Source organism: Prinia subflava, chromosome Z (assembly GCF_021018805.1).
Source record: "Prinia subflava isolate CZ2003 ecotype Zambia chromosome Z, Cam_Psub_1.2, whole genome shotgun sequence".
Lineage (NCBI taxonomy): Eukaryota > Metazoa > Chordata > Aves > Passeriformes > Cisticolidae > Prinia > Prinia subflava.
In genome coordinates this window covers 100,784,100-100,808,151 of record NC_086283.1, presented here as the reverse complement: position 1 = coordinate 100,808,151, position 24,052 = coordinate 100,784,100, and the positions used below count along the sequence as shown (strand labels likewise).

The window sequence follows — 24,052 nt, the reverse complement described above, 5'->3', positions numbered from 1 at the left end:
GCCAGGGGTGTTGTAGATGCTGCAGACCCCAAGACTGTGGCCCCACGGGCCACATGGACTTCAAGGAGGAGCTGTGCAAGTTCCACTTAAAGAGCTTCACCTGTGAGGGCAAGCTAGGCAGGTGAGATTTTTACAGCCACCTCAATGATTTCTGAGGGTTTGGGGGAACTGTTTGGCTGACCTCAGGGGACAGGAGGGACTTCATCCTAGCCCTGAAGCTTGGAGAATGGGAAGTGTTTCCTCAGCGTGGGAATGCATCTTGGTTTTGTCTTACTATGACTGGTGTTTTACACAGCCAGTATAACTCCTTCTGGAGAGAGAGCAAGGATTCTGACCTGTGTGAGAGCACAATGCTGGCTGCTGGGGTTGGGTGCTGCCTGACCTGGGGCTGCAAGGAAGATGCCAGGCTGGGCTGGAAGGATGTGCAAGCTTGGGGAAAGGAAGATCAGCTGGCCTGGGAGAGGGCTGGGGTGATTACTTCCCTGCAGACCTAGAGACACCTTCAGGGGATTGTGGCTGGGACAGGGACAAGTGTTGGCCCATTGACAGGGGCCTTTGTGTGGTAGAATGGCAGGAGCATGGCTCTGGACACCCCACTCCATGAGAACTGTCTTCCTGTGGATGCTGGGTTTGGTGGGACTTCAGGGACAGGGACACACCCCCATGGCCTCAGACTATGAGGTACCTGTCTCCATGGTACCCAACCAGGGTAATTACACATGCTTTGAGGGGGATGGCTGGGCTCATCAGGACCCTCAAGTAACACCTCATCCCTCTCTCTGGGTTACGCCTCTTTGGGACCAGAACTTTGCAGGAGCTCCAGGGCTGTGACAACCCCCACTTTTGGGGGAACAGGGCTTTGTGGGACCCTCAGGGCCATGGGACCACAGCCCTCCTGCCAACCCTGTCCCCTCAGTAGATGTGGTCTGTGGGAAAAGCAAAGGCAGACAAGACTCATTCTGTAATGGTCAGCAAGTCTCAGCTTTATTTGGATCTATTTGCACTTTTATAGTATTGTTAATTAGCTTATGCATATTGCAAAACTATAGCTCATGATTGGTTTACAACATCTTGACGCATATTCTTTGTTCAGAAGGCCTTGCAGTTTACAATACAGTTACAATTTTCCCTATTCTAGCATAAATTTATGCTTATGTCTCTGCTACTTCTTCACGTCCACCCTGCTGCTTTTTCACGTCCAGCACGTACACACAGTTAAATCTTAACTAGTTTAACAATATCATGGCCTTTGCTATGCAGCCATGCATCAGAAAGACTCTCCACACTTCCCCCGTTTTCTTTAGATTGAACAAGGAGTTGTTGATTAAACATTTTTTGAACGACTTGGTGCGTCAAATTTTGTAAGCAGATACAGATACAAGGTAAACAAATAATTAACAAGATAGTGATCCTCTTGTTTGTTTTTGGCTGTGGGGGAACCCACCAAGCATTTGTTACACAAGAATAAAAGGACAATAAGTGTAAGACCTTCATGTTTGCTTTTTACCCTTCTTGCTTTTGCTTTCACATCTAAGTTTTCTAAATCTCCTATTGAGGCGTTCCCAGTCTTGTGGTGCAACGGCCCACAAGCGAGGAATATAACAGTTTGTATCACACCTTTTTAGAATTATAGAGGTGCTGGTTACAGCTGCTACTCTCTTCACTAAATGTTGCAACTGCCAGCGAGCAAAAGCAAGGCGCTGTTGTTCTACACTCTCAAACAATGTTATTGCTTGATGATAAGGTAATCGGGTTACACTCTCAAGTGCTTGGCGAGGGTTTTCACTCCTCCAAGCTCCTTTACACGCAATACACCGTGGATCACCCTGCAGTTCTTTCTGATATACCCACTTTTGTTGTTTACATCCTCCACAGCAAATTAAAACCCAAGCACCATGCTTTTGATCCAAACAACAATAACAACAGGAAAACCTATTGACTCCTAATTGGTAATTTGCTAAGCAAGCTATCAAATATGCAAAATGGTCCACTGTATATATATAACAGATAAAAGGTTCAATCACTGTCTGTAGAAACTTCCGATAAGGGCGAACCAGACCATCCAGGAGTAACCGAGGATTCCTGATGTCCTCCACTTTGGGGTTTCAATGCTGGCTTCGTCCACCGAGCTGGAATCCACTCAGGTCTTGTCTATTGAGATGGAACTCGACTGCCTTCCGAGGTTGCGTAGAAAGATCTATAGTCAATAATGTTAGTCCTCCTGTGGAACCAAAAGCCCCTTGACTTCTTGCTTCATGTTGCATAGGAGAAATATGTTTAGCCAATTGAGGAAGAGGTATCAATTGTGCCAGTCTCTGTCCCTTTTTTATTTGCAGGGGAGGGTATTGAGTATAAGCCATAATCATGATTCCCCACAATAATCCGCATCAATGACACCAGGTAAAACAAACAATCCTAACATGGTCGTAGAAGAACGTCCCAGCAAAAGTCCACCTACTGGTTGTCCCTTAATTAGAATAGGTCCTATAAGTCCAGTGGGGATCTTGTGAGGGTGCGTGGTCATAATGGCGACGTCTACTGTGGCTGCCACATTCATGCCGAGGCTCCCGCTGGTGGCTGGTCGTAATTGCTGGTTGGGATTGCAGCTGCTATTTGTGTCCCGGAGCGGCGGCTGTTGTTCGCGCTGCTCCTCAAGTTTCCCGATCTCCGTCGACAGGCGCGGGTGTTATGTGTGTCAGTGCGGCACTTTGCACACCAGACTCCTGCAGCATTACACTCTCTCCGGACATGTCCGCTATTGCCGCAACGAAAACATTTCATGCGAGCACCAGAGGGGGAGGAGCGAGGACCAGCGCTGGCCGTTGCCGCTTGGAGAGGAGCAAGAGCTGCCATCACCTGCATCTGTGAAGCTTTTGCCTGCTCTTGTAATCCTATCCCTAATTGCTTTATAGCATCCACTAAAAGTGCCAGAGTCCCTGATGGCACAGGTGCTGCTTTTTCTAACAAGTCAGCTACTGTCCAGTCCCCTGCCATAGTGTTTATCATAAACCTAGTGTGTGAGTTCCTATTTTGAAGGACACATTGTTTTAACAATGCCCCTTTCATGTAATCCTGAACACCCGCTCTATCTATGGCTTCTGCAACTTTGTCTACGAAAGATCCTAAAGATTCCTCAGGACCTTGCTTTATTCCCATATATACTCCCTCCGGAACTTTAACCCTTGCAATAGCCCTTCTAGCTACCATCATAGCTTCCCGACACTTGTGTGGTCCCAAAAGTGCTTGAGCCTCCATAGTTTGATAATTTCCCAGTCCTAACAACTCATCCAGTGTTATACCTTGTAACGGATCACCTTGTCCCCTTTGTACAGCCACCGAGGCTTGTGCCTCCGCTTGCCAATGTGCATTAAACAACAGATGCTGATGTTGTGTGAAAATGAGTCTAGCTATCCCTTTTATGTCTGCTGGCAACAAAACATGAGCATTAAAAAGATATTCCAGCATCTGTTTTACAGGTTCACTAGTAACCCCATACTGCCCTACCATAGAGCGCAACTGCGCTAATATTTTCCAATCTAAAACTGTAACTGCTGCCTGCAAACCTCCTGCTGGATTTGGTGAAAAAGTAACTGGAGAAGCTAAACAGCCAGAGGCAGCCTCTAACATGTCTTTATCACCCTGCTCAGCTCCCTGCTGAGCCAGGGCTGCCCACACCTCGCGGCGTTCCCTAGCCATGGCCCCCGCAAGGTCAGATTCTGCCCCAGGGATAGGCTCCTGGCTGTTTGGGAATGTGGCCAGCTGAGGTGATACAGAGGTGGCATTCCCTGGGCTGCGTGGAGGCTCCCCTCTGTTGTCAGCTCCCTGGTCAGATTCTTCTATCGCTAAAGGAGGTGCTGAGGCAGGTACATGTATGGTGGTAAATATGGGAGGGTTGGGAGTACTAGTGCCCCAGTCAGGATTGTAATCCTTATTCCTTTCCTGAGCTGTTACTATCTCCCTTGCTGCCTTCTTTTCTGCCTGATACAACAACAACTCATTATGTACTACTCTCCATAGCTTACTCATTTTCTTTGCTGTCTTATCATCACCTAAAGTTAATTCCCATAATTTACCTCCAAACCTCCTCCATTCCACTAGCTCATGAACAGTATGAGGGTTAATAAAAAATCCTTGAGAGAAGCCGTATTTTAAAAGCTCAGGCAACTGTTTATCTAAATCTACCCCCTTTATTTGGCGCTTTTTCAAAAGCGCTGTAAATAAATCATATGCCGCTTGCCTGTCCATACGTCAGCGCTGTTGCAGCCTCTCCAGGTCTCGGCAGCACGTATCGGCCAAGCCCACCTATGTGGTCGCTCAGAGCACGGAGCACTCTCACATTTTGTTGCTCTTAGGGCACGAAGCACTCTCACGTTTTGTTGCTTTTAGGGCACGGAGCACTCTCACGTTTTGTTGCTTTTAGGGCACGGAGCACTCTCACGTTTTGTTGCTCTTCAGCCGTCCCTCTGCTTGCAGGACCCGAACCCCTACTTTGCTTTCCAATCGTGGTATCGCCGTGATATCACGTTGCGAGGTCACCATTTGTGGGAAAAGCAAAGGCAGACAAGCCTCATTCTGTAATGGTCAGCAAGTCTCAGCTTTATTTGGATCTATTTGCACTTTTATAGTATTGTTAATTAGCTTATGAATATTGCAAAACTATAGCTCATGATTGGTTTACAACATCTTGACGCATATTCTTTGTTCAGAAGGCCTTGCAGTTTACAACACAGTTACAATTTTCCCTATTCTAACATAATTTTATGCTTATGTCTCTGCTACTTCTTCACGTCCACCCTGCTGCTTTTTCACGTCCAGCACGTACACACAGTTAAATCTTACCTAGTTTAACAATATCATGGCCTTTGCTATGCAGCCATGCATCAGAAAGACTCTCCACAGTGGTCACCCTGTCCCTGAAAGGGGTGCAGATCCTTAGCATGAGGGCTCCCCTTTTTGTCCCAGGCAAGTGCTCTCCCTGTGCTGACTGCTTCACTCATCCTTGCTGTGCCTGTGCTCCCTGCAACTTCCTCAGCTCCCTGCTGAGTCAATGCCATTCCAAGATGCTCTGGGGACAGCTTGTCCAGCTGCTCCCCAGAAACCCATTCCCTAGGTAAGGTAGCCTGTTTTTCAGTGCTGGCATTTGCTTTCACTTTATGTGTCCCCAAAGAGAATCTATCACTGGCTGAAATCACTCTGCAGCACCTGACTCCCCACCTGCTCCTTTCCCCGAACCTCCTAAGCCCCAACACCCACATTCTTCTCTATCTTACTGCCAAGATTTCCATTCTGGAAACAGGATTAGTAAAAGCAGGAAAGATAAAAAAAGGTAAATTGTGAGATTACAAGTACGTATTCTGCTTCCCTAATGTTATTCTCTTTTGCTAGAAAAGTACAAAGATTTTTTTTTAACATTTTAATATTTATTACTATTTAGATAGGAGGAAATGTTGAAAATTTTAATCACATTCATAGAGTAATAAAATGGCTTGGGTTGTAAAGGACCCATCTAGTCCCCCACCACTTCCACTGGACCAGGTTTCTCAAAGACCTATCCATCCTGGCCTTGAATGCTTCCAGGGATGGGACATCCACAGCTTGTCTGGGCAACCTGTTCCAGTGCCTCACAGTAAAGAATCTCTTCCTAACTAATCTAGACCTATCCTGTTTTAGTTTAAAGACATTTTTCCCTTGATAATATTACAAAATATCACATCTCCTCTGTAATAAGCAAGGCTGCAATATCATAGCTGCTGAGTTGTTAAGGTCCACCACTGGCAGATTTTCAGATGACACCAAGTTAGAGGGGAGTGTCAATCTGCTGGAGGGTAGTAGGGCTCTGCAGAAGCCTGGACAGGCTGGATAGATGGGCAGAATAAAGTAGTATGAGGTTTAACAAGTTCAAGTGCCAGGTCCTGCACTTTGGCCACAGCATCCCCTGCAGAGCTGCAGGCTAGGGACAGAGTGGCTGAACAGTGTCCAGGCAGAAGGGGACCTGGGGGGCTGTGACAGTGACTGAACATGAGCCTGCAGTGCCATGGGGGCTGAGAAGGCCAAGGGCACCCTGGCTGGGATCAGCAGTAGAGTGACCAGCAGGAGCAGGGCAGGGATTGGTACCCTGTACTCGGCATTGGTGAGGCCACACCTTGAATCCTGTGTTCAGTTCTGCGCCCCTCAGTTTAGAAAGGACATTGAGGGGCTGGAGCATGTCCGGAGAACGTCATCAAGGCTGGTGAAGGGTCTGGAGCACGAGTCCTGTGAGAAGCAGCTGAGGTAGCTGAGGTTGTTTAGAAGACTCAGTGGGGACCTCATCCCTCTCTACAACTCCCTAAAGGGAGGGTGTAGCCAGATGAGGGTTGGTCTCTTCTCCCAGGCAACCAGTGACAGGATAAGAGGACACAGTCTTACGCTGTGCCAGGGGTGGTTTAAGTTAGGCATTTGGAAGAAGTTCTTCACTGACTGGGCATTGGAATGGGCTGACCAGGGATGTGGGGGAATCGCCATCCCTGGAGGTGTTTAAGGAAAGTCTGGATGTGGCACTTAGTGCCATTGTCTAGAGGACAAAGTGGTGTCCGGTCATAGGTTGAACTCGGTGATCTCAAAGATCTTTTCCAACCTAGTTGATTCTGTGATTCTTTGAAGATGGGAGTAGAAAAGATAGTCATCAGTGACCATACCGCCAACCGCTGTGCAAAGACATCCAAATTAATTACTGGACAGTAGAGCACCCCATAGGACCCTGCAGTTGGTAAAGATCCATCACCAAGGAAACAAGGTCACCACAGCTTTAGAAAAATAAGCTAATATGACATTTCAGAAAAGAAAATGCGTGTCAGTGCACAAGTGCTAAAGACACTCTTTTAGTACAAGGAACATTTGATCCAGGAATGTTTTTCACATCTTGTTCTGTGCTTTGAGAGCTTTCAGAAATAAAACACTTTTCTTAAAAAATATCTCATTCTTGGTTTTACTTTGAATTTCTTATCTCCTTACTCTACATCTTTATTCTCAACTATTTATTTTTCTGGCTCTGTATCACCATTGACATGTCATCAGAGCCCTGTCATTTGCTACATGCCCATACCAAAAGCACTGTAAACTTAGAGGCCTCTTTTGATACTGGTTATGCAGTGAAATTGTATAGGAAGCTCAGGTTGCAAACATATCATGAATGAAATACAGTTCAAACTACTTGGTTCTTGAGCATGTTATTATCAGTATGGCTTACTGAAGGATACAGCATGTTTTGTTTCTTTACAGGTTTTTTTCTTCACAATGATAATTTTGCACCTGAAATTAATAATATTTTAAGTTCCAGTTCTGAATTCTCACTGTTCACTGTTGCAAGAACAGGTAATTCATGTATTGCATTTGTCCTAGTTTTGGCTGGGATTTTATTCCCAGCAGCTATGGATGTGTTTTGTCCTGCTGCTAAGCATATAATACCCTAGAAAGGCCATTCAGATTTTTCCAAGAGCACAGGCAAATGTAGTGTGAGAGAAAAAATAATAATTCTTACTGCAGTCATGCTCCCTCTTTAATCTTTTTTATGACTGAGGTCTGGTTGTTTAAATTAGTAGTATTTAGCAGAGACCATGCTTGTAAGTAAGATTCCCTGAAGAAACTGGGGCAAGAATTATTTTCAAAAAAAGCTATAAAAGAACAGCAGATAAAGAAAATATCATTACTAACACAGTGCCCAGGGGTTCAAATTACAGCAGTAAAGCATGTAATTACATATTGTTATTCATTTCCAACAGAAACGCCATTATATAATATAAATATAAATATATAATATAAGAAAATATATTTCAGGGAACACACAAAAATCATCAAGCTTCAAGGAAGAATCATCTCTGGCAAGTGATTTCTTTGTAGTTTTAGTCTGCAACTTACTGTTTAGTATCATTTCAAAAAAGAAAAAGGTATGAAGTGTTGGCCATTATCTCCTGTGGTAATAAGATATCCTCAAAAAGATGTGCAAGAGTCTTTATAGCACAAATGCAGTTCCTTAAGGAAAATGCAGTCTGGCATCACTCTTACTGCTATGGATTTTGCATTACAGAGGCATCTCAGTGATACTGCTGGATAATGGTGGCTTATAGCTTCTCTGAATGTATTATTAGATTTACTTTTTTTTTCTGCTTGAAATTTTCTGTCCTTATATTGCAGTAAAAATGCTGGAGCAATAATATCAGGCAGCTTTAGGAAAACTGATTGTCGTCATGTTTTCTCACAATTCACACTGCATATATTTATGAGACTGAAAGGAACAGGAGAGCTGCTACAAAATGCAAGCTCTTGAAAAGGTCTTAGTCATAATTTTCCTAAAGGAATTTTCTTTCTCAGTGGATAGATAACAAATAGCAATGAAAATTCAGTGCTATTCAGCCCTACAGTTCCTCTATTACTCTGAGTTAATATTTACTTCAGAACCACTAGTTATGATATCATTACCATAAAAATGCCAATTTTTTACTCATCCTGCATTTCATAACAATACCAAGGAATTCTCAACTTGGCTTTTATACAATGAGACTTCTTGAGATGGATAAACTTTATGTGCCTGGTATGATAATTCATATCAATGTTTGGGAGTAACATCAGAGGTGAGTAGTGTCTGTGGTACCTGATAGCTCTGAACTATTTGTTAGGTATAGCTCTGCTTCATAAAGGACAAAACCGTGTGTCTGTGCATGTGTGCATTCCAAAGAGTCAGATACACCAACACAGACACAGAGACTTGCACAGTTACCAGGGTTGTTGTGAACAATACCAGGTTGACATAGACAGAGCAATGCCTTTACTAGCACCCAAGTATCCATAACCATCCCCTTCATGAACATGAACACAGTCCAGTCCTTTTCTGCCTTTCCAGGTGATTTGGATTGGATGTTTTCTAGTGAAACATGAACACACCTTCACTCCCTATATTCATAAGCAAGTTCCTCAAATAACAGCATAGAAATTAACTGAAATTTATCCATGTACTGTCTGTGGCTGGATGTCAAGGTTGTTACCCAGTCCTTGGTGCAAGGCTTGGGTCTTTCTACAAACCATGTCTCATGGGTCATGAAAGAGTCCACTTTTTCCCCAGTGTACTGCACACACACACAGACTGATCCCTCCAGCAGGCAGCCTAAGACACTTTGGACTTGTAACTGCTGTTTCTAAGATCTGGAAGCCCCCGTTGCTCTGTGACCTGTGTTCCCTTCTTCTACTGCACCCTTGCCCTCCTCTCTAACCAAAGAGATTTTCAATCCTTTGGAACTGACTCTTTTCTGTTGTGCCTGATGTCTGTCCTCAGCCTAACTTTGCATGTACTAGATGTGGAAGTCATTGCCTTGCACGGGAGACTGAACGGGGCTGAAAACACCATTAACAGTGAAATCAGGCAACTTTATTTCCACAGCTAAGTCATATTCAGGATTGATGTGCACCCAGACAAGAAGCATGAGCAGGATATAGCGAGCCTTAGGCACTGAGGCTGCCTTTGGATCAACGGGCATTGCCCCAGAAGAAAATAGTCATGGTCTACTGCAGCCTGCACTGGATCCTGTTCATCCTGCTTCTCTAGCCAGTTTTTTCTGTAGGACCTGAAGGAGCTCCTGCACCCGAGTGAAAAACTCCACCAGCTTCTGGAGTGAAAATGGGCAGGAGCTAAACCTGCCCAGTGGTGTTGGTATTGGCCTTGGCTTCTGAGGAGGGGTTGGGGCAGTCATAGAATGTCTTGATTCCCTTCTGTCTGCCTGCGGGTCTATCTGGACCAGGATCCAGTCATAGAAGTGCTGAATGGAGGTGTAGACTCCAGGCTGGTTTGCTCTGTCACAGCCTTTTCCCCAGCTGGTCACACCAACGAGCCAGAAGAAAGCAGCGTGGTTATCCTTGCACACCAGAGGGCCACCACTGTCACCCTGCAGTGCAGCAAGAGAGGAGTAAGGTCATGTTGGGTGGCTGCTGTCAGCACTGGAGCTGTCTCCTTCTCCCTCACAGCCCCTGACAGAGCTGTATTCCTGGTAGAGAGAGTCTCAGCTCAGGTGCTGGAGCCTCCAGAACTTTGCCTGGAAGCAGGTCAGGGGCTTGTGTGGTAGGGCTGTCTCTCATCTCTGCACAGTTGTCCTGGATGTGCAGAGGATGGATGGATGTTCCAGGGTAGGCATCTGGACCTCTGGACTGCCAAGAGCACTGTGTGCTTCCTGGCTGTAGTGCCAGGCCTCTGGGACAGTGGGGACACTGAACAAGGACCTGCAAAAGGGGAAGGGAGGGAAGCCCTAGCAGCAGTGGTCAGCGGGCTGGGAGGGTGCCTGGCTGTGCTGGGCTGGTGCTGTGCAGGCTGCCTGCGCTGCAGGGGCTCAGTGGCTCGTCTCACACTCCTACCTGGCAGGGGTCGATGCCACCCACGGGGTAAGCAGCACACAGGTTTTGAGTGTGGATGGCCCCTGTGTACCAGAGGCTGCTGTTGCAGAGCTGGGCATCGATGAGGTGGACCTTAGCCTCCTGTAGGACATCACCTGGTCTCTGAGCTGTGAGCACAGAAAGAAATGAGCATACAGCAGTTCCTTGGCCATTCCCCTCCCCTGCTGGGGGGTGAAGCTTTTCCCTAGGGCTTCCCTGGGTTTCCCTAGGTAAATACCATGTTGCTCTGCTTTACCCCTTCTGTCTGGCTCTGGGGAGTGGACCAGGACTACCTCTCCAGAGGCAAACATCCTGCAGCCTGACTCTGGCCTCAGCCTCTGCTGTTGGGAAGCCCAACCCATCTGCCTGGTGTGCCAAGTTTGCTCTCAGGGCATTTTTGGGAACTCACCTCTTGGGGTGGTAGAACCCCAGCCAGCAATGTAACAGGTTTTCAGCTCTGACACTTCCAGTGTGGGGTCGGGCACACAGCCCAGCTGTACGTAGTGGGTGCACACAACAGGCTGGTCCAATTTCAGCAAGGCAATGTCATTCCTCTCCTCACCAGGAGTGTAGTCCTCATGAACCCGCAGCTGCTTAATCTGGCGCACTTGCACCTCAGGGCCCAGCTGAGTCAACTGGGTGGCCCCGGTCACCACGTGCCACGTGTTGGTGTTCCTGAGAAGCACAAGGAGAAAGAGGTGAGAGGGAGCAGAGCCGTGTGCTGCAGCAGCACAGGAGTTCCCCGTCCTCTGCTTCGCAAGTCAGAGAAGAAAGCAATGCGTGTGACTGCCCTAGCACGACTTAGGCTCAGAGAATATTGACCTAGAGGATTCTAGGAAGCAGTGGCAAGAGTGCAGAGTGTTCTGAGTCGTCTCTCAGTTGGGGTCTGCAATGCCCAGGCATTGGGCAAACTGCAGGGAAACAGAATGGGAGTAGCCCATTCTGGGTGCTGCCAGCAGAGTACCTGCTGGTGTTGTGGAGATACAGCCATTCCCTGCTGCTCCCTACCTGGCATTGGTGAAGCAGTGGGCGGCTGTGATGACCCACTCTGTGCTGATGAGGGACCCTCCACAGATATGCCCTGTGCCTGGTTCCCAGGGATCCTGGATGCTGACAATGCCAGCCCAGGCTCCTGGCGGGACAGCCGTGCCACCAACAATGTGCAGTTCACCATAGTCTGGAGCCGTGGAGTCATCATCGTAAGTCATGGGGTCGTAGGAAGCAGACATGGGCCAGAGACCACAGGTCCCTCTGCAAACACAAAGTCATTGCTGTCCTGCATGATGGCTTGCTGCTGCTCAGGCTGAATGTCAGCCAACTTCCCTCCCCACATGGCATTGTTTGCATGGACAGCAGAGCCAGGGAATCCCGTGGGGCATTGTCTCTGTCCATCCCTGTTTCTGCTTGAGCCTCACAGACAAGTTGTGCTGCAGCCTGGGAACTGAAGCTCCTTCATGGGCCTCACAGAACTGTAGTGTGGCCACAGGGGACAGGGAAAACCCCTCAAATGTGTCCAAATTCCCTGCAAGAGCCTGAGGCCACTTACCCACAGGTATCCCATGTGCTGAGCACAGACCTGCACATCGCCAGTAGGACGAGGAGGCACAGCAAATTCATCACTGCCAGTGGCATGTGTCCACTGCAAGGAGTGAGGGCTTGTTCAGTGCAGCCACCAACTAATGCCTGCAGTACCTTTGGCCCCAGGGCTGATGTCACAGAGCAGCTGATTCAATGTTTTGGGTATAGTGGCATTAGGGAGAGGCCAGTGGAGGGGCAACGTAGAGTCATGGAATCATAGATTGGTTTGGGTTGGAAGGGACTTCAAAGATTATCTAGTTCCAATCCCCCTGCTTGAGTACCTTACTCTAGAGCAGGATGATCAAAACCTCATCCCACCTGGCCTTGAACACCTCCAGGGGTAGAACAGCTTCTTTAGACAGCCTGAGCCAGTGCCTCACCACCCATGAAAGTTCCAAGCAGGAAGGGAGGCAGAAGCTGGGACTGGACATTCCTGATAGGCCCCAGTGAATGCTCTGCTGGCAGGATGAAGGTGTGCAGGCCTTGTGGCAGGCAGCAGCATTTGGCTTCCAGCACTGCCTGCTAAAAGCTCACAAGAACACACCCCATGGGGCATCACAGCCTCTTTGGGAAGGTCACTGACACCTTGCTCTCTGCATCAGTTTGCCACCAGGTCCTTCCCAAAAAAACCATTTAACAGAGAGAAGTATCCATGTGTTTCGGTGCTGACGACACAATCCAATTATGGATGTGGTGGGTAAGCAACAAAGTGCAAGCCCAATAAACCAAGCACTCCCAAGCAGTGTCAATCTTCCTGCACAAAGCACAATGAAACACAGATGCAGCACGGTCCATGTTGGCCATGCCAGCTACACTAACACCATCTGGCAGACTCTGTGTCCTTGCTGTCTGTGGCCTCTGTTGCTGTTCTGGGCACACACTGACAAGGACAGTTTTGGCATCTGGCGTCTGTAGCCAAGGATATGTAATTTGAAGCTGTAGACAGGGTGGTCCTGCTCTCAGCTCCACATGCTGATCTCCATGGCTTTGGGAAGTCCTGTACCAGTCTCATCTCATCAGTGTGGCTGCTACAGCCTTGTTCACCTGCTGGAGTGCAGGGCAATCACAGTAGAAAAGCAGGAATTTTGTTGAAATTGCTGAGCAGACCCAGCTCCCTGGAGGGGAGGAGCAGTGTCCCTCTTCTGGTGTCTTCTCACAGAAGCCACCCCTGCTGTTCTAACCTTGCCTCCCTTTACAAAACTTTGCCTCCTAAACTCAATGCAAGCTTGCAGAGAAGAGCCACGAGAACTCAACAGAGAGGTGGTAAAAAGGGCCCAATGATGAGAAACCCAGTCTGGTTAACTTCTCAGGGACAAGGTGAAAGATCAGGAACAGGACCTTGGTACAGAAGGGGACTTCAGACTGGCAAGAAATACATCACAAACTCTAGCTGATGTTAGGTAAGCTCAAATAGAAGGCAGGATGAGGTTTGTTGTTTTGATTTTTTTACCAGTAAGTGAAATTACTGTTAAGGCAGCTTGTGAAAGTAAGTCAGGAACAAATAAATTTGAACCCTGCTGAGCACTGTCCTTTCTTGGCTGAATCATTTTTCTGCTGGTTTGTACTGGTTTTCTGTAGATTTGTACTTTGAAGAAGAGGGTAACATTTTCCCAAGTGGTCTTGAGTTTTGAAAAGTACAACCCTCCTCCAGGAGATCATTCCAAAGCAGATGGCTCAGACAAGTGCAATTTTATAATTTTGCATCAAACAGGTCCTGATGGCCCAGCTGTGACTATTCCAGAAAGTCTACCAGGCAGTTCCATACTCAGCATTAAGCCACTTTGATTCCAGTCTGAGATGCAACCACATAGATGCAAAGCACCTTTGTAATCCCTCACTAAACCTTTTACCATAATTGGGTTCTTTGTGCAAGCACCACATGGTTGTCAAACATCTGCTTGGTTTTTTTGATTGATCTGCTTGATTTTTTTGAGGAAAAATATTTGAATGGTTTATATTAAAACATGGGGAATGCTTAAAAAAAATCTCATTTTAGGATGACTTTTTTTTTTCTGTTGCTCCTCCCAGTGTTGAAAGTTTGCTTCTTTAAATGTTTCTGGAAAAGCCTGTATTTTGCTCTTGTAAATTGTATTCACACAAGATCAAAATATGGTAAAATCACAGATTCTGAAAAGAAGAGTTGGGAAGCATAATGTAATGTTGTAATGTAATGTAATGTTTCAAAATTGACAAAATGAGTTTTGTGTTAAAAAATAATGTTTGTGTATTCATTAATCTCTAAATTGCACCTAATAAGAAATAAAATATGTTTTATTTAATATACATTATTTGCCTTGCTTGACTGAAATGAACAGGCAAGCATAAGAGTACGCCGCTTGTGAGCTCAGCTTCCAATTTTAAAGTTATTTGCAGAAAGGTCTGCACCTCAAATCAACAGGACATCCTCCTCTCTCTGATTCCTACCCCAGACTCTGTAACTGTCAGGGGTGAGTGATCCACAGCACAATGGGGTCCTGAGCTGGTGCAGGCTCTGTTCCTGGAGAACAGGAAGCAGGGGAGACCCTCCTGCTCTATTCAGCTCCCTGAAAGGAAGTTTCAATTCCCTGTAGTGAAATGGGGATTGGTCTCTTCTCCCAGGTAACAAGTGGTATTTCCAAAGGAGCCAGCCCTCAGGTTGCTCCAGGGGAGGTCTAGGTTAGAAAAATTTTTTTTACCAAAAGGCTTGTCAAGCTTTGGAACAGGCTGCCCAGGGAAGGAATTAAGAAAGCATCCCTGGACATATTTGAAAACCACAAAGATACCATGCTTAGGGAACATGGCTTAGTGGTGAACTTGTCAGTGCTAGTACAGTATAGCAAACATATGGAAAGGGGTAAAAGATCACTTGAAGTTACTGGTGTCACTTGATATTCTATTTGTTGCTGTGCTCATCTGAGTTTTTCCCTTAAGGATATCTCCTGAGATATCTCTAAGACACACAGCCATCTGGACATCTTCCCTTTGTGTAATTAGCATAGGACTAGTAATGCAGAATTTATCACTCTTAAGGAATATTGCCGGAAGGGTTTAGACTAATTTATCCACTTTGAAAAAAGTTGGTACAGTTTAGGATTTGTATGATGATGTAATAATGAGGACAAACATTCAAAGTTACCCTTTTTAAATGCTTCTTGAAAAGTTGGAAGGCTTGACCATGGTTTTGTATCTAGACCACACTTCTGCGACAAGGAGATGAGCTTCCTTGCTGTTTCCCCTTTCCATCCCCCTTATGTTACCTGGAAGTAAAGATACCTATGAAACTTTTCAATTAATTGATAAGAGGGTAATGTGCAGGAGGAAGATTACTTCAAGCATGTATCTTTTAATTTCAGATTTCATACTGGAATTACTTAGAATACAGATCAAATGCACATTTGCATATTGACAGTACCAAAATTTTGGTTTTCCACACTCTGTTGGTATGGCTTGACATTTATTTTCTTATTTGATATCAACAAAAATAACAGACCTGTAAAAGAGGTGCCCCCATCCCTGTTTAGATTTGTACAAAGTCCACTCCCAATTCTGGAAAGCTCAAGATTACAAAAGTAGTTTAAGAATGCCTCGGCCCTTCTCCCTATTTTCTGCTTGGTGTGTCTGTTCTTTCAGAGGCATAGTGTGAAATGTCTCTGTATGTCCATTCTAGGGGATAATGACACATCAGTGCTGTACAGTGTGTCTGTGGAAAGGTAAAGTAAGATTAGAAAAGCTGCAATTTGACCTCTTGGAAGACAGAAGAAAATAAAAGAACTGTTTAGCTACACTGCACCTGCCATTTACAGGTGCCATTTACAGTAAAGTTAGTGTGCCTGGATTTGGTTGGAACACAGAAAAAACCTATTTTTCCCTGAATGCTTTAAGTGTTTCTAGGTACCAAAATATTTTTATGGGATCAACTTGTGCAGCCTGTGCAGTGCAGCTGTGGATGAGTGTTTTTGACAACCTATTGTGGTAAGTTTGTAGGTCTGAGATCTAATTTCTTACTTTTCCCTCTCCCTCTCTCACCATCTTCCCCAAATCCTACAGCTACAGTACCCTCCTTGTTCAACAGAGCACAGTGGTTGTTGAATAAAGAGCCAGGAATTAACTCTGCAATGTGAACAGAGCTGTTGGAAAAAGTTAACTAGTTTTGTAATGTAATATGTGTATGTAATATATATATGTATGTATAGATATTACATATATATAATGTATGTAATACATATAATGTCCATAATATAATGTATGTAATATTTCTGGTTTTGCTATTAATAATGTCTAGAGATATGGAAACATTGGAAATCAGAGAACTGCAATTTGTTTTGATTGGGAAAGGCCTTTAAGATCATCATGTCCAATCATAAACCTGCCACAGCCCCGTCCACCACTAAACCATGTCTCTAAGCATCACGTCTACATGAATTTTAAATCCCTCCAGGAATGGTAACTCAACCAACTCTCCTGGATAGCCTGTTTCAATGCTAGGCCACTTTTTCTCTCAAGAAATGTTTCATAATATCCAATCTAAACTGCCCCCCATGAGAACTTGAGGTTATTTTCTCCTGTCCAGTCACTTGTTGCCTGGGAGAAGAGGCTGACCCCACCTGGCTGCAGCCTCCTTTCAGGCAGTTGCAGAGAGTGATCAGGTTCCTCTGAGCCTCCTTCTCTCCAGGCTAAACAACCCCAGCTCCCCCAGCTGCTCCTCATGAGACTTGTATTCAAAACTTGTATTCAGAACCCTTTACAGCTCCATTGCCCTTCTCTGGACATGCTCTGGCACCTCAGTGTCTTTCTTGGAGTGAGGGGCCCAAAACTGCACACAGGGTTTGAGGTGCAGCCCCACCAGTGCCCAGCACAGGGGGACAATCCCTGTGTCCTGCTGGCCACACCACTGCTGGCACAGGCCAGGGTGCCCTTGGCCTTCTTGGCCACCTGGGCACTGCTGGCTCCTGTTCAGTCACTGTCACAGCCCCCAGGGCCTTTTCCTGTGGCAGCTTTGCAGCCCCTCTGGCCCAGCCTGTGGAGCTGCCTGGGGCTGTTGTGAGCCAAGGGCAGGAGCCAGCCCTGGGCCTTGTTGAACCTCACCCCGCTGGCCTTGGGCCATGCTCCAGCCTGTGCAGAGCCCTCTGCAGAGCCTCCCTGCCCTCCAGCAGATAAAACACTCACACCCAGACTGGTGCTGTCTCTGATCTGAGTGAGGGTGCCACAATGAACAACTGTCTTCCTAACATGCACCTAGCTTCCCTCATTGTTTCTAGTCTCTTAAACAAGTGACTTGACCTTGTTTTTCCCGTTTCCATCCACAAATGAAAAGAGAAAGGAGCCAAATGAGCAGGTTTCTGTATAATAAAACAATGATTTTTAACACATAAATACCCTTTTTTTTTTTCCTTGTAACTTGGATTTAGCACCCACCAGTATTATTCTTTCTTACTGGTATAAACCTAGGAGGGACCTAGTTAGGAAGATTGTGGGAAAAAATCTTTCTTACCACTCTGGGGAAAACATACAGCAAATACTGTCTATCCTTGGGTTAAGTAGTTTAAGTTGCAATGCTGCATGGAGACCCTAAAACCTGTCCAGAAATCTGGCAAGACCAGCAGATTACTGATGTGACCTTCTGCACTCAACTGCTTTTAATACCAGAAATGTATAAGAGAAAATCAATTTCAGCCTATCTTTCACTTTGTAGCATGGTTATTCTGGCTCTCTGGCTTTCTGCTTTCAGTTAGAGAATGGAGCAATCCCTAGCACTGCAGCACAAGGATCCTGAATGAAATACATGTTTTGCTTTGATTTCTCAGCTGAGATTCTTCTTCCATTTAAGACCAGAAATGAACTTCTCAGTAAAGGCCACATGAAATTGTTACTGCTCTCAAAAAATCACACATCTCCTTGCTTCACCCTTATTCTGCAGCTGCATATTAATTATTAATGGCTTAATTTTGGGCAATGTGATACAAGACTTTACGTGAAGTTTGCTTTACTTTTAAAAGACTTTGTGAGCAATGATAGATTAGGATTACTACATGTGATTAAGGAATGAAAAATTAAATGAAAAGACTTTGTTTGCTGGCTGGCCACTCCTAACTTTTTTTAGGGGACAACCTGTATTGAGTGATTTTGCTTTCTATTCTTGATTTAGTTTTCAAGTATTTCCATATTGTCTTGGTTCAACTTACCCAAATGAGCATTGCAGAAGAGGACATTAAAATGTGTTTATTTTATAATAAACAAAGCAACCTGTAAACCATAGAACCCCACCTTTTTTATGAGTGATTAATTTCTGGACAAGAGTTACTGATTTTTGCTTGAATAGAACTATCTTTGATAGGTGTGTAAAATATACCTCAGGTTTATCAGTGATTCTTGGAACTGACATGTTTGTACGACAGTGCTGATTTTATGTTGTGTTTCTACAAGAGGGGCTGATGTTTATCAGTAAGTTCTAAAATGCACTTCTGTTAATTTGTGTTGATAATTGCCTTCCATTAGTCTTTGAAATTAGAACTGTCAAGAATTTAGAGCAGTACATACTATAAAAGAAAGTGGACATATGGGATTTGTATTTAGTGTAACAGCTGATAGTAACATTTTTAATATTAAAAAAGGAACCAGAAACTCTGCATCAATTATAACAGTTGAGAAAATTTCAGACTTTTAAGAACTGACTCAAACTATCTGCTGAGATGGCCTCCATTTTGGAGTAGGCAATTGCTGATCAGCAGTTCTTTCATCTGTCTACAACTCTTGGAGTCCTTTATCTTAACATTTTGAAATCTCAGTCAATTTGTCTCCCTTTTGGTGGATTTATAGACCTTTTCAGTATATTATAGAAATATCTCTTGGAAGAGAAAACTAAGTATAGACCACCTTGGTGAGTGTTATTTAAGGATGGAACTGCTATTGTGGAGAATTATGTTTCACATTAAAGACAAGCCCTAATTTCCTGATTTGTTGAAGTTGCCTGAGTGGTTAGAGGAGAGAGAAATTAGTATTCTCTGCCCTATCACTGTGAAAGAAGATGAACTCTCCATTTTTCTGGGTAAGAAATGCTTTTGACTGAAATATACCATTGTAGAGTGGTCAGCTCTTGTAGGACAGGAAATCAAGCACACGTATTGTGGAAGAACAAATTGATTACCTTATTATTACAGTTACAGTTTATTGCATTTGTGCAGGCATTGTTATTTTGTATTAGCAGTGGTTACTTGTAGGTCAAAATCCTATTTAAGCTGTGTGATAAAGAGCAAAAGAGAAAAGCTTTATATGACTTCAATATTGATTTAGTGCTGTGACAAAATAGTTGACATTTACTTACTTGAACTAATGTGCACTTAAATCCTTTGCTGTTTCCTGTTGTTATCCATGACTGAAGGAATCCGCAGCATGCCAAGATGCACTCTGCTAAGTACATAAATTGGTGTTGGAAATGAAGGACAGTCCTTTCTGTTTTAAATGCAGAGGAAAACAATCTACCTGCTGCAATCCATTCCACCTGAGCAGGGACCTTAATTATAGGTGTTTACACCAGCATATTTTGGAAGAAAAGCTGTTAATTATACATCAAAACAAGCAGGAGGAAGGAGCCATCAATTCTTCCAAAAAAAGGAGAAGGAGAAAAAAAGAGGATTTATATGTAAAACAGGCTGTGCTGTTCCAATTCTTATACTGTATTTGGCAAAAAATATGCTGGTGGAATGGATTTTTTTCCAGAAGTACCCATGGAAAACATATTAATTGTTTCCTGTTTTGCATTTTTGACTCAGAGCTACATGAAAATTCCACAGTAATGCTACAAAACAAATACCCATAGAGTCTGATGAAAATGAGTTAATTTTCATTGGCATATCCAAAGTGCAGCACTAAAAAATATCCATTTCCTTAGATTTGACCTGTGACATTGACAGTGCGTAGCTTGCTTAGGTTTTTGGTTTGGCTAATATTAGTTTCAAATCTGAAAGCTTTTTGGGAGGACAATTATGAGCAAGTTTACTGGTTTTCTAAAATCTCTGTCCTTACTCTTAGCACCCATTGCATGAGTGACTTTAAAGGTGATACAAGTCTACTTATTCACAAAAAAAAGAAACTTTTACTAGGTTTTGAAGTAACAAAAAAAGTGGAAATCACTTTCAGAGTGCTATCTCTCATTTGTAAGACAGCAGCAAGTAAAATGTTCAAGTTGTGTGTTACATCTGGAAACACCCTATGTTATATGAAGTAGTATTCTAATTTGAAAATTGAATGTAAAGGACAACTGTATGTTTTCATAGTTGCTAGCCAATTAACCATATTGAGTTCAATAATATTGGCTGCTGTTCTTACATACATTAGCTCTTGGAGTGCTTGGTTGTGAAATCCTGCCACAGCACACTAACTGTATTTAATGGGCTCTCCTTGTGAGGCTTCATTAAGTTTTTTTAATTGATTCTTCTCCATTCAGCCTCTGCCCTCCCACAGCAATTACCAGAACTCTGAAAGAAAAAGCAAAGGCAAAGAATACTTTCAAAAAAAAAAAAAAAAAAAAAAAAAAAAAAAAAAAAAAAAGCTTAGTCAATAACAGGAGATAATTTTCAGAGCATTTGCAAGGCTTTAAGAAATTACAGGTTTTAAACTAAGACACATTAATTCCTGAGCATGGTGAGACAATCTGCCAACACATCCAGCCTGCCTCTCTCATGCCACTGCTTCAAAGTCTCGCAGATGATCTCCAAAAAATTTACCCCTGTAACCCATGGATGAATAGTGGGGAAGGGACAGTTCTGGACCCTTTTTTCTCATTTAAAACAACTCCCTACTAATTTACAGGATAAGGTAAAAATTGGATTTCACTAGATTGGATTTCTCTAGACAGTGAAACCTTTCACTCCTGTGAAGGCAATGGCCTGAGATGTTATGCTTAAGAGCAAAAGAAAGCCTCTGCCTTTGCAAAGTAAACTACAGTGGATTTGGCAGCATTTTACACTTGCTTGCACAGCTGCAAATCAAGATGAAAAGACTTCCAATTCAAATTTGAAATCATGTTTTTTTAACGAGTCCAGTAATACCACAGAGGACTGATTCCCTGGCTTTATTCCAATGATATTTTTCTGACATACATTGGCTGAGTGTTGTGCTTACACTTTCAATTTCATAAAATTCTTTATTAAATACTAAAAAGCTGACAATAGTTTTAGAACAGAGTAAAATTCAAACTATATTGGAATTTATTAAGTTTACTTAGTTCAGCTAGTGGTGTAAGCTGTAGAATTGTATATTTTTATTAGCAGTATTGAATTCCTTCATCCATTTGTAACAATGCATAGAATATACCACAATACAGCATCTGAAAACAGAGGTTTTACACCTACTAATAAACATCCTGCTGTTGAATAAAATCAGTTTGCAGCTGTGCATCACTGTATGTGAGTCACATAGAAGGAAATATTGTCATTCCAAGCTCTTTTTTTAAATTGAAATTTAGCTTCCACTGATATTTCAACTTGAATTGTACTAGACTGAGTTTTATTCCTGAGAGTTCATTTGATATAGAGAAAGAACTATTTCTCTGTGTTTGTTTTTACTGTTTTACAGTAAGCTCACATACATTCACTGGTCTTACTTTTTAAAATATTCTTACCAGTATTCTAGGTCATTGAACAAAACCTACATCACGTTCATGAATGTAACACATCAGAAGATTTTTGAGCACTATGCAGCATTCATGCATACCAAACATTAAACATTCTGCACCTGTTTCCAGGTACTTCCCTGTGTGAGGATAATCCTGTGGCTCACCACAGAAGTCTGTTAAATACTGCAATTTTCTCTCAATGGACTCAACAATTTAGTTCATTTGGAGACATGAACCTAGAGTTATCTTGCATACTCTTTGTAAGTGTTCTGAGATTTCTCTATGCTTGTAGAAGTCTAACAGAACATATTTGTAAATTCCCCCCAGCATAGCGTGATACAAAACTAAAAATGAAAGGATATGTGTGTCTTTTACATGTTCTGTAAATCTGTGAGAAGTATTGATAGTGCAAGCTATATAAATATCTATTTTTCATTTGTGTACCTAGCAAATGAAGAAATTCACAGAGCTGCAGAACAGATTTTATTTGGATCTCTCTCCATGTGATGCCATCCACAAACACATAGTGATTTGTATAGAATATATTTCTGTGGTTCAGTGTATCCTCACTCTGAACAAATGAACTAGAGTCAAATCAGAAATGCATGTATCATTTTAATACAAAAACATAACTCCAGAGTTACGATAATACAATCAGCCTTTAGCTTTCTACACGTTGTTGGAAGGTTGGTTTGAATGAAAATCCCCAGGAAAACAGATCTTCCTCTGAGGAAGTTACACACTGCTCAAAATAATTAAGAAACAGCTGTAGTTTCAGATTTTTCTCAAAGTCAACAGCCATTTGCCTGTGGCTCTGCTGCCTCCATTGCTGTGCCATAGTCCAGGGGATGGATGGTAACTCATAAAAACTCCAGATGCTGTCATCCCATCCCAATTTCAGCATGGCAGCGGGAGTAACTGGCACCCAGTTCCCAGCTATGCTTAAATCTCCATCTCTGGTGACCCTTTTGGACAGCAAAGTTCAGGTATGCTGGCAAAGAAAAAAGAAAGGTTTTTATTGTCCATGATGAAATGGTTGGATATGGTTAGTCAGAGCAAAGTATCAACACTGTATTACTGAGTGCAGCCTTCAGTGCATTTTCATTGACTAAATGCTGTGAAAAGAGCAGTGACCAGTTAAGGACCTCATGGGAGGTTTTGAGTATGCAGCTGTATAAACTGAAAATCTGACTCGATTTCTATTTACTTCAGACACAGCCAGGAGCCCCTGACACAACTTCCATCAGAACTGGGGAATCTGGACCAGCTCTTGAGACAGAGCACCAGATGCCTTTCAAATCTGTCTTTAGAAAACACTGCAGTTCACAGGTGCAGCCCACACTCAACACAGAAGGCTCAGGACACATTACAGGAGGTGCTGGGGCACGTTACTCCTCAGGGAAGGGCATCCAAAACCAGCCTCAGAATTGAAAAGCAACATCAGTGGGGCAGTAAGGCACTGCAGAGAGGCAGATCTTGTGCATAAAAGGTTGCTCCTCAGTGTAAGCAGTTTGAGAGTTGTTGAAAGTGGCCTAAAAGGCAGAGCAGGAGCTGTGCTACACCCTGTGAACTTGCACCTCTGTGTCCTGTGCTCCAGCACATAGCACACCCTGGTCACAGGGTCAGCAGCCCTCCAGGTTTCCCCTCAGCTGCACAGAAGGAGGCAACATCTGTACACATTTTGTGTATTTTATTTGCTATATTCATGCATATTCACAAGCTTTCTCAGCAGTTTCCATTTCTAGTTTTAATGTCACAATTCAATACTCAACAGTCATAAATCCATATTTTGTCCTGTACAATTCTATAAGCTATTGTGATCTGTTTCAATATTTCAATAATCCAGGATGTATTTCCAGGATATGTTTTCCAGGTGGTGGGGTCCAGCTTCCAGATGTGGGGTCCAACTTCTATTTTCCAGGTCTATCAATCTTTGATAGTCATGTTCAGTTTTCCTTTTTCAGGATCCATAAATCAGCGAGCTGAAATCTTTCGTTCATGTCCAGGATGTTTTCCCACCTTCTGTGAAAGGCCTGGGCCCCCTTCTTATTTCTTTTTTTTTCTAAAAGCCTTTTTACATTTTAAAACTACAGTTAAAACTCTTTAATACAAAGCAAGCTTCTAAAGCTATAATTAAAAGACACTTATTACAGAATAGCTTGAGACTTATAATAGGTATTTGCAAGCAAAAGGTTTATTCAAATACTTCCTTCCATGCCTTCCTCGGTTATTTATTAGAACTCATCTTTATAACTGTCCCATGGCCGTGTTCCACAACTACAATTACACAGATTTTCTTCATTTCCCTGACACGAAACACAACTTTGTATTTCACACAGCTGGATATTGATATTAGATCCATATTCATATTTCAATAAATCAGTTGCCCGCCAGCTCCCTCTCCGCACGGCCGCGGGCACAGCACGCATGCGCCCCGGCGGCGCGCCGTACGGCACGGCGGCGCGGCACTGTCGCGCGGCAGCGGCGAGG

The 24,052-nt window shown here is 43.7% G+C and overlaps 1 pseudogene; it reads right to left on the bottom strand.

Moving 5' to 3' along the window:
* Positions 1 to 9,324: 9,324 nt before the first annotated feature.
* Positions 9,325 to 23,991, bottom strand: LOC134564563 (acrosin-like; annotated as a pseudogene).
* Positions 23,992 to 24,052: the final 61 nt, after the last annotated feature.